Here is a 12,000-nt window from a genome sequence, read left to right on the forward strand (position 1 = left end):
TATAAATGGTGTATAAACATACATAGTGCATTTATTGATTATGACATACAGTTATCGATTATTTGTGAAGCATTTATGTTGTCCTTATGATGCCTTTCTGTATGCTCAGAGGTGTAAAGTACTTAAGTAGTACTTTAAAGTATTTTCACTTAAGTCGTTTTTTGGGGGTATCTGTACTTTACTGTTTATATTTTTGGCAACTTTTACTTCACTACATTTCTAAAGAAAATATTGTACTTTTTACTCCATACATTTTCACTGACAACCCAAAGTACTCATTACATTTTGAATGCTTAGCAGGACAGGGAAATTGTGAAATTGACGCACTTATGAAAATAACATGTGGTCATCCCTACTGCCTATGTTCTGGCGGACTCACTAAACACAAATGCATCTTTTGTAAATAATGTCTGAGTGTTGGAGTGTGCCCCTGGCTCTGCGTACATTTTTAAAACAAGAAAATGGTGCCGGCTGCTTTTCATAATATAAGAAATTTGAAATATATACTTTTACTTTTGATACTTAAGTATATTTAAAACCAAATACTTTGACTTTACTCAAGTAGTATTTTACTGGGTGACTTTCTGTAACGGCGTTCTTTGTTTGTCGAAAGAGAGTCGGACCGAAATGCAGCGTGGTAGTTACTCATGACTTTATTGGAAAAAGCGACACATGAAAAAACTATTACAAAATACAAAACAACAAACGGAACGTGAAACCTATTACAGCCAATCTGGTGAAACTACACAGAGACAGGAACAATCACCCACTAAATACAAAGCGAAACCAGGCTACCTAAATACGGTTCCCAATCAGAGACAACGAGAATCACCTGACTCTGATTGAGAACCGCCTCAGGCAGCCAAGCCTATACAACACCCCTAATCAGCCGCGATCCCAAATACTACAAACCATAATACGAACATACAATATAACATAAACCCATGTCACACCCTGGCCTGATCAAATAATAAAGAAAACACAAAATACTAAGACCGAGGCGTGACAGCTCCGGGAGTCCCTAAGGTGTGGACTCCCGGAGCGCACCTCAAAACCATAGGGAGGGTCCGGGTGGGCATCTGTCCATGGTGGCGGTTCCGGCTCGGGACGTGGACCCCACTCCATTAATGTCCTAGTTCCCCCCTTCGCGTCCTGGGATAATCCACCCTCGCCGCCGACCATGGCCTAATAGTCCTCATCCAGAACCCCACAGAACTGAGGAGCAGCTCGGGACTGAGGGGCAGCTCGGGACTGAGGGGCAGCTCGGGACTGAGGGGCAGCTCGGGACTGAGGGGCAGCTCGGGACTGAGGGGCAGCTCGGGACTGAGGGGCAGCTCGGGACTGAGGGGAAGCTCGGCACTGAGGGGAAGCTCGAGACTGAGGGGCAGCTCGAGACTGAGGGGCAGCTCGAGACTGAGGGGCAGCCCGGAACTGAGGGGCAGCCCGGAACTGAGGCGTAGGCCAGTACTGAGAGGAAGCCCAGTACTGAGATGAAGCTCAGGCAGGTAGTAGGCTCCGGTAGATCCTGGCTGGCTGGCGGATCTGGAAGATTCTGGTTGACTAGCAGATCTGGAAGAGACTGGTTGACTGGCAGATCTGGAAGAGACTGGTTGACTGGCAGATCTGGAAGAATCTGGTTGACTGGCAGATCTGGAAGAATCTGGTTGACTGGCAGATCTGGAAGAATCTGGTTGACTGGCAGATCATGGCTGACTGACGGATCTAGCTGCTCTATGCAGACTGACAGCTCCTTGCAGACTGACAGCTCTGGCAGCTCCATGCAGGCTGACAGCTCCTTGCAGACTGGCAGCTCTTTGCAGACTGACAGCTCTTTGCAGACTGACAGCTCTGGCTGCTTCATGCAGACTGACAGCTCTGGCTGCTTCATGCAGACTGACAGCTCTGGCTGCTTCGAACAGACTGACAGCTTTGACTGCTCCATGCAGGCTGACAGCTCTGGCTGCTTTATGCAGACTGACAGCTCTGGCTGCTTCGAACAGACTCACAGCTCTGACTGCTCCATGCAGGCTGACAGCACCCTGCAGACTGGTAGCTCCTTGCAGACTGACAGCTCCTTGCAGACTGGCAGCTCCTTGCAGACTGGCAGCTCTTTGCAGACTGACAGCTCTTGCTGCGTCATGCAGACTGACAGCTCTGACTGCTCCATGCAGGCTGACAGCACCCTGGCAGTTCTTTGCAGACTGACAGCTCTGGCTGCTTCATGCAGACTGACAGCTCCCTGCAGACTGGCAGCTCAGGCTGCTCCGAACAGGCAGGAGGCTCCGGCAGCGCTGTAGAGGAGGAAGGCTCTGATAGCGCTGAACAGGCGGGAGACTCCGACAGCGCAGGAGGGAAGGAAGGCTCTGGCTGTGCTGAACAGGCGAGGCGCACAGAAGGCCTGGTGCGTGGTGCTGGAACTGGTGCTACAGGATTGAGGACATGCACAGGAAGCCTGGTGCGGGGAGTTGCTACCGGAGGACTGGTGTGTGGAGGTGGCTCTGGATAGACCGGACCGTGCAGGCGCACTGGAGCTCTTGAGCACTGAGCCTGCCCAGGCTTACCTGGCTTGATGCCCACTCTAGCCCGGTCTCTCTAGCCCACCGGTAAGCACAGGGAGTTTGCGCAGGTCTCCTACCTGGCATAGCCATACTCCCATTAAGCCAAACCCCAATAATTTTTTGGGGCTGCTTTTCAAGCTTCCATCCACGTCGCCGTGCTGCCTCCTCATACCAGCGCCTCTAAGCTTTAGCCGCCTCTAGTTCTTCCTTGGGACGGCGATATTCTCCCGGCTGCGCCCAGGGTCCTTTTCCGTCTAATATCATCTCCCAAGACCAGAAGTCCTTATATTGCTGCTCCTCACAATTAACAGGGAGAGTAGGCTCAGGTCTGATTCCTGACTAAGCCACTCTCTCTCTGCGCCCTCCCCCAATAAATATTTGGGGGTTACTTTCGGTTTTCGCTCTGCGCCGCCGCGTCTTTCGCACTGCTCTAGCGAATCCCAGGCGGGCTCCTGCACTCTCTCTGGGTCGGCCGCCCACCTGTCTATTTCTTCCCACGTCGTATACTCCATGCCATTGCTGTCCATAACGTCCTCCTTTTTCTGCTCCTGCTGTCGCTGCCTGTAACCACGCCACTCGGTCTGTGTGTGGTGGGTGATTCTGTAACGGCGTTCTTCGTTTCTCGAAAGAGAGTCGGACCGAAATGCAGCGTGGTATTTACTCATGACTTTATTGGAAAAAGCGACACATGAAAAAACTATTACAAAATTCAAAACAACAAACGGAACGTGAAACCTAACAGCCTATTTTTTTAAATAAAAAATAATTTATTATCTTCAATACCATTCATTCTTTACAACTCATAATTTACATACATACACAAATAATGGTATTTTAAATAAACTAATTAAACTAAACATAAACCCCAAACAAAACCTCAGGGGAGCATCTTCCCTCCCCGTCACCCTACAAAATACCTCTCCCTATCTCCCCGTCCCTAATCTATCCTCTTACAAATCTAAATGACACCCAGCCCTAAACCCCCCTTCCACCTCTCCCGAGCAGCATGCTGCCCCCACTTCCTCTCCTCCCTCTTCATCCTCCCCCTCAAATCTCCTTCCACCCTCCTCACGATCCCTTCCACCCCCAATCTCTCCCTGTCTTCACCATGTTCTGCCTTGCTTCCCACAGCCCCCGTTTAAAGAGACTCATGAGAAGCCAGAGCAGAAACCTGTCCCTATCCGTCCCTCTCGCTCTCCCTACACCCCTCTCTAACCTGGCCCACGTCAATACAAAATCCCCCTTTACCAAACCTAACAACACCCGTGCCCTAGCCCATACTACTCCGGCAAAGGCACAGTCCCAAAAGACATGGCGCACAGTCTCCTACCTGCCACAAGAGGATCTTGGACAGGTGGGGGATTGCACCAAATTATACCGGTACAAGATGGAACGTACCGGCAAACACTTATGAAGGCTCAACCAATTCAGGTCCTTGAGCCTGTTGTCCAGACCCCGCGCCTGCACTCCCTCCCAGACCACTTCCGAGATGCCCACTACAGGCGCCGGACTCCCTGCCTTTCTGACCTCCTCGTACAGGTGCCTATGATCTAAACCTACTCGGGCAACTTCAACCTCAGGGTGCGCACGCAGCCACTTGGCCGCATGACCAAAGTGCCACGGCAGCTGTTCCGCCCGAGGACCCGTGTTAGACCACACCATTATGCTTCTCGCCTGATACGAGAAAAACACCCGCAGGAGGTAACCGGACGGGTGTATCACTGGCTGAGCAAGCTTCGTTAACAAGAAAGAAACAAAAATTGTGTCCAGATTGTGTCCAGCTTGAGGGGGAAATGTGGTACCCCCCTACCTCCCTCCCCGATGGGACAGATCATGCGTGCCCTGGCGACCCACTCGCACCTGCCACTCCACATAAACTGAAACACAAGCCTCACTAGAGGCCTCCTCAGACAAGCCGGCAATGGCTAGATGTATGCCAAATATAAAAAAGAGACGGCAACACATTCACCTTTAGGACCAGGACTTTGCCCATAAAAGACAAATACCTAGCTTTCCACATTGCTAGCTTCCTCTGTACCACTGCGATACGCATGTCCCAGTTTAGCGTCGCTGAGCCAGAGGTCTCAAAATGGACCCCGAGAATCCTCAGGGCCCCATCACAGAGAGATAACCCCCCAGGCACATCCGTTCTACCGCGCCATCTTCCGAAAAACTTGACGGAAGACTTTGCATGGTTCAGAACTGCTCCCGACGCTCGGGTGAAATCCCCAAAGATGGCAAGGGACCTTGTCAGGCACGGGTCCTTGCACAACAGCAAGGAAGTGTCGTCGGCATACTGCGTCATCTTTACACGCAGCCCACCACTTCCAGGGATCAGCAAACCTTCCACCCCTGTGTCTGCCCTAATGGCAGCCCCCAGAGGCTCCATGTACAGAACGAAGAGGAGAGCCGAGAGTGGGCACCCCTGCCTGACCCCAGACGAGAGGTCAAAAACGTCACCCAAGTGACTATTTACACTAACTCGGCACCCCGCTCCGACATATAATGTACGAATCCATAAACTTCTCCCCAAATCCTAATTGACCTAACACTCTGAATAAAAAGGATCTATTCACGCGATCGAAGGCTTTCGCCTGATCTAGCGCTGCTACCATTAAAGGCAGTCATCTATCTTCAACCCAAGCGATGGAGTCCCTGATTAACTGTAGGTTCCATCTAATAGAGCGGCCCTCTACCCCGCACGTCTGATCCTCATGAACGACGTAGGGAAGGGCTGTGCGCAACCGGTCTGCTAAAACCTTTGCAAGTAGCTTGTAATCTACACACAGCATGGTCAACGGCCACCAGTTGCCAAGGTCTGTTACTTCCCCCTTCTTATATAAAAGTGACAGCACACCAACAGCCATTGATCCCCCTGGGACCCCCGTCTCAAGGATGGCCTTCAAGACTTCGAGGACCACTGGTCCAAGTATACCCCAAAACTTGAGATAAAACTCAGCCGGCAGCCCATCCATCCCAGGCATCTTCCCTTTTCCCATCCTCCTAAGAGCACACTCAACCTCTTCTAGTGAGATCTGGGCCTCCATCACTTCTCTAATGTCCTCCAGCAACCGCCTGGACAAGTGTTCTAAAAACACATTTCCCTGCTCTACATCTATTTCCCTTTCCTTAAATAAACCTCGGAAATGATCAGTTGTCACCCTGACCATATCCTCTGGTTCTCTAACTATACTACCATTTTCTTCCCTAACACCATGCATTACCTTCCTACTCTGTCTTGCCCTAACCAACTTAAAGAACATAGCAGAACAAGTCTCATTATGTTCTAGAAAGCCACTATGCGCACGCTCCAGGAAAGCTCGAGCCTTCCACTCCTGCAACTCCCTGAGCTGCGCCTTTAGGGTTGCACAACCCGCCAAGGTTGCCTGCCTCGTATTCGAGTTCAATTAACATTTGGATAGGATCCACCTCCCTCCTCTACTCCTTTTTTTCTTCTTGCAATACCCTATTATAAAAGCCCTAATCCTCACCTTAACTAATTCCCACCACTCTAACACCCCCTCGCACATGGACCGGAGGCCCTCAAGCCTCCAGAAGAAACCATAAAATCAGTCAACAAAAGCCTGCTCCTCCAGCACATCCCGATCTAGCTTCCAGTACCCCCTACCAAAGAGGCAGACTGGCGACCCCACCTGCAGGAGCACCCCGTCGTGATCTGAAAAGAAAACAGGCAACAGCCACCCAGACAACTTACCCAAAGACCTGGGTACAAAAATATAGTCGAGCCTCCGCTCAATCCCCCTGGAGTTGCGCCATGTAGGACCGTCCATTTTCGGAGTAGTGTGCAATGGCCTGGCAATGGCGCCTGCACTGCTATCCCCCCCCTCTTCCTAAATCTGTATTAAAATCCCCCCCTATCACTAATTTCCTATTTGTGACACACAGGGGCGTCAGACAGTCCACCATCTCCCTCCTGTCTGCCACCACCTGTGGCCCATACACCACCACTAATCTAAATGTACAATCCCTTATCGTGACATCCACCCCTATAACCCTCCCCTGCATTACCACAAAATAATCCTCCACTTTTACCTCCCTGTGCCCACACAAAATCCCTACCCCCGATGAGTGCACCCCCCCAACACCCCAAACCGACTCCCCCTTGTCCCACTCCCTCTTAAACCTACTAACATCCCCTCCATCCCTCAGGTGAACCTCCTGTAAAAAACAAATCAAACCCCACACCCTCCAAATAACTAAAAACCGCCCTCCTCTTAACAAAATCCCTTAAACCCCTTACATTTAAACTAACAAAAGTAAAATTAGACTCCATGAAAAAATAAAAACATGTAATACACTCAAATTCTAAACCCAGACAGAAAAAAAAACAGGAGACTCACCCGATGCTCCCCTGCTCCATATCTACCGTTGAAAACACCATCCGTAATCCCGACATCCCCCCCCCTCTTCCTCCATCACACCATCCCAGGATGCAGGAATAGTGTTTGGCTCCGGGGTGCCCTGCACCCTGGGTCTACCCCCACAATCCTTCCCCTCCCCAGTGTTGCATCTGGTTTGGAAAAAAATTGGGGAGGCTGAGTCCCCAAACAAAAAACTCCCCACCTCCTCTTGTACCCAGTCCTGAGTCCTTTTAGGTGTGTCCCCACCCAACAGAAGTTGAGGGCCTGGGGAAACCAGCAGCAACCCAGAGGTTTCTCCCGCACCCATCACTCTCTTGGCCATCCCCTCCCCCTCACTGTCGGCCAATCGCCCCCTCTTCATACTCTTCTTTGGTGATGGCGGCAGTGGAGAGATACCACCCTCCCCCCCCACCAGCTCCTCCACCATACCCCTCATCTCTTCCACCAGGGCACTTTCCCCCCAGTCCACTTGCTCTTCCACCGTCTCCTTCTCCACCACTCCTCCCTCGCTTTCTTCTCTCTCATGCTCCTCCACTCGGTTGCCTTCTTCCACCAGTTTTCCTGGTTCTCCTACTCCCGTGCCTTCAGTTTCCTTCTCTCTTCCATTCTCCGCTTCTGGCTCCTCCTCCTTCCTTGTGGCCTTCCCCTCTGGACCTGTACTCTGGTCATGAGGCGTGCTTCCTTCCCCTCCTCTTCTTCCCCCATCCCCCGCTCCTGCTCCCCCCCCCCCCAGCCGCAGATGCATATGACCTCTGACGGGCCGGGCACCCCCCGCCACAGGTGTGCTGACGAGCCACACCCATGGCACGGCTTAGGCTTGTCACAATCTCTCGCCTCGTGATCCTCAGATGCACAAAATCTGCATTTTCTTGTACTGCACGAGGCGAATATGTGACCGTAGGCCATACAGCGCCTGCAAAATGGGGGCTGACGTGCATAAAACAACGTCCTTAACGTAAGGGTTGTAAATGTTGACAGTTACAACCCTAAAGTTATTCTTCACCAGGCTTGTTATATCGTAGTGGCACATCGGCCTCTCACTGCTCTTGCCCTTCTCAGGATATCATCGTGTTTTTCCTCTGTATATAGTGCCACGTCGTATGCTCCCTCCAACGAGTTGCCTTGGAAACAAAACACGTCCTTCACCGTCAGCTTTAGAATCCCCATCAATATTATCCTTCCAAAAGATTCCCATCCTAAAGGCTCCAACTCCTTTTCCTTCCAAGCAAACCGAATCGTGTTGGCCAGCCCAATCCCAGGGACCGACCGTTTTGATGTATTTAGCACCATCTCCGCAAGGAGAATGGCGCTCGTTCTCTTCTTCCAAAACAAGTAAAAAATAAAAACCAAAGTGACCGAGCCTATCTGGTGAAACGACACCCCTAATCAGCCGCGATCCCAAATACTACAAACCCCAATACGAACATACAATATAACATAAACCCATGTCACACCCTGGCCTGATCAAATAATAAAGAAAACACAAAATACTAAGACCGAGGCGTGACACTTTCACTTTTACTTGAGTAACTTAAGGTATTTATACTTTCACTCAAGTACGGCAATTCAGTACTTTTTCCACCACGGTGTACGCTCTACTTTGTACATTTGGGAAACGACAAAATCATCTCAAATGGTGGGTTTGGCGCCCCCAACTGTCAACAGTTTCCACAAAATCTATTGTAAATAGTTTCATGCAACTTGTGGGAAACAAGAAATGCCCTCCTGGCTAATCTTCAACAGCACATTAAATCTATTAACAAGAATGACAAAGACACGTTAATAATAAAATAAAAAAATAGGAACATGCATTAGAAAACTTAAAGGAATAGTTCACCAAAATTACATATTGGTTTCCTTACCCTTTAAGCAGTCCATGGACAAGGTATGACAACAATCCATGCTTTGGTTTAACTGGCCACTGATTCAAATGCTAACTTTTAAGTCAATGGTTCCTATATTAGCATCTGCACACATTATGTCCAAATCATCCTATAGTATCTCAAAATGTGTAACTCAATTAAATTACTACAGATTATTTGGTTTGCCGACCAGGATGTGGACATAAAGCAAAGGTTTTGATTCGGCTTGTGGTTCAGGGTTAGGGTTGAACAGGGATGTGGACACGAATCTAGGGTTAGGGTTGTGGTTGAGGCTAAGTTAGGTTTGAACTGGGGTGTTGAAGGTAGGGAGCTAAGAAAATCCTCTGGGTTGATTATGAATACTTTAATGTCATAAAATCCCATACTATTTTCTCTTGGCTAAATTAGAGAGGTTTTTTCAGAGACAATGGCATCTGGTTTCTGTTGTGCAATATGAGCGAATGGAATTTAATTATGCAGTTTATACCTTCATCTGTTCTGTCTTGTGTTTTTAAGTAAAGGATGAGAGCTAGTTTGTATTAAAATGCCCTATGTCAATCTCATAGATCTGTCTGCACTGGGTTCTGACAACTAAAACATTGTAATACACACCTGCTGGTAGTAGAAGGTTATTGTGCCATTGTTATGTCATATCATTGTTATCTGGTTCATCTGATAATAGCTTTGGTCATATGGGTGGCTGGCCCATATCTCTATTGCTGAATCGCTTCTCCTTATCCAGATCAATTTATAAGGCTGCTGAGCAGAAACAGCATCAGTACTGATACAGGTTCAACTTCTGGACATTATCCTCCTTTTAGATAAGGTCTGCCCAGGGGATTTGAGCTGGGTGGCTGTCTGTTTTCTACCCGTGGCAGTTAGTTTCCTCCTCTGGTTTCTAATCAGAGCCGTAATCTGCTGATGTTGCTCTAGAGGCCAGGCCCATATGCCACATCATTCTCCCTGTGACCTGGATCTAAGCCTTTTAAACTCTGCAGCAATTTGTCTCTGGCCAAAGACCGGTGTCAGAATCTGAAATCCTCCATGTCCTTTATCGGAATCGAATGCAAAACTGTGCACTTCCTAAAATTAAGTACTTCAAAGTGTTTAATCTGTGCTCTCTATTTCAATAATACCAAACCCACAGGAATACTATGTGGTTGTGGCCGAGGTCTGGCTTCTCCAGGCTGGAGGCCAAACCCACAAGCAAAACGTATGTTACCAAATGCACATTTTCATCTTAAAGGGGAGAACATCTTGTCACATCATGGCAGACCGAGATAGATTGAAACCGGCTTTAATCTGTGTGTGAGCTGGAATAGTGGTGATTAATTGGTGAATAATCTGACCTTGACTAAAGCAGATATTGATCATCTAAGGGGGGGTTTATCTCTAGTGCAGTGCATGGAACAGGGAAACTCAAATCTGACAAAGATTTAATCCAGGTACATCACAAGATGGTAATAAAGTATGATTTTTTTTTTTTACTATCTGTATACAATAAATTCCCTAACAAACATATCCATGTGTTCGAAGATAATCATCATCATCATTCATGAAAACAAAAATAACTACTGTACTAGGTACTACATTTGAAACATGACTTGTTTTTTCTCAACAGTGTGCAGAAATGGAATAGACATTGAAGAGAAAATGTTTAACAGAAAAAGACAAACACTGTACTGGTGTTTCAAGAAATAAATTAACAGGATAAATTGTAAGCAGTCAAACACTTCAGGTAGGTCTTAAATGATACACTGAAAAATAATGTCCAAGTCCTCCAGTTCCACAAGTCACAGACTTCTAGATACATCATACAAAACTGCTCATACACTAAAATATTGTTTCTCATACTCTTGGAACCAGATTGGGTCATGCATTATGACCATGATGAAGTAGAAGAGAGAATGAATGCCTCCAACAAGTTCAACTGAATGTTAAGGAGCATTCTGAGCCTGAGGTGTGTTATGAACCCTCACAGTCAGTATGCTGCAGTTGGGAAATGGCCCCTTTTTTTTATCTTCAAACATAAAATGACCAGGAAGCATGGTGTGAAATATGACCCTAGATCAGTGAGGGAAAATGCTGATTACACACTCACTCAGTGTCCCTCCCGAACTGATTACACACTCACTCAGTGTCCGAACTGATTACACACTCACCGAACTGATTACACACTCACTCAGTGTCCCTCCCCCATGACAGTCACCTCTCCTGGGACTGCGACTCAGCGTCCCAGCTCTTGGCATGTTGATTCTTCTTGCGGGTGTGCTCAGCCATAACCACAGCTGCCAACACGGTAACCAGCACCGTCACAGTGATGACCAGCACGGTGGCCATCTCTGCCATGCACAACTGAAAGTCCGGCAAAGGCACGGCTCCGCACTTCCATCATCAAGTTGCCACCCAGGTCCAGCAGGCAGGTGCCATGGGACAGGCCATGGGGCACTTGGAGGAACCCGCGCGCTCGGCAGTCCACTAAATCCGAGTGTTCGCAGCAGAGGCAGTCGAGAGGGCACTCTTTTGAACCTACCACTGAAGACCGCGCCAGCAGAGCAGGAAATAACATATTACTTGCAAAAATGTGCACCTAAAGTGCTTTATCACGACAAGGCTTGAAGACGTTGAGTTGAGTATCAGAATCCAGATATCTGAGGAATATCTGCAAAATAAGGCAAACAACCATTATACTTATGGTTTGGAGATGCTGTCGCTGAGTAGTGAGTATTCGATACGATAGAGAAACAGATACATACATACATACATACATACATACATACATACATACATACATACATACATACATACATACATACATACATACATACATACATACATACATACATACATACATACATACATACATACATACATACATACATACATACATACATACATACATACATACATACATACATACATACATACATACATACATACATACATACATACATACATACATATTAATCTGTAGGCTTTTAATAGCTTGAACTAGTCGACATCTCTAAAATACAAGTTACAAAACTCAGAATCCGTTACTGTACACAATACCAGCAGTGAGCCGGTTGCGCGTAATGTGAATGTTTTACGCATAGCCTATTGTTGGTAATTGCAGAAACACACAATTGCGTTTTTAAATACATTACAATGTAAATAAAAGGTTACTTTTTAAAACCTACAAAACAGCAAGACTTTTCA

The sequence above is a fragment of the Oncorhynchus gorbuscha genome, linkage group LG16, assembly GCF_021184085.1.
Source record: "Oncorhynchus gorbuscha isolate QuinsamMale2020 ecotype Even-year linkage group LG16, OgorEven_v1.0, whole genome shotgun sequence".
Lineage (NCBI taxonomy): Eukaryota > Metazoa > Chordata > Actinopteri > Salmoniformes > Salmonidae > Oncorhynchus > Oncorhynchus gorbuscha.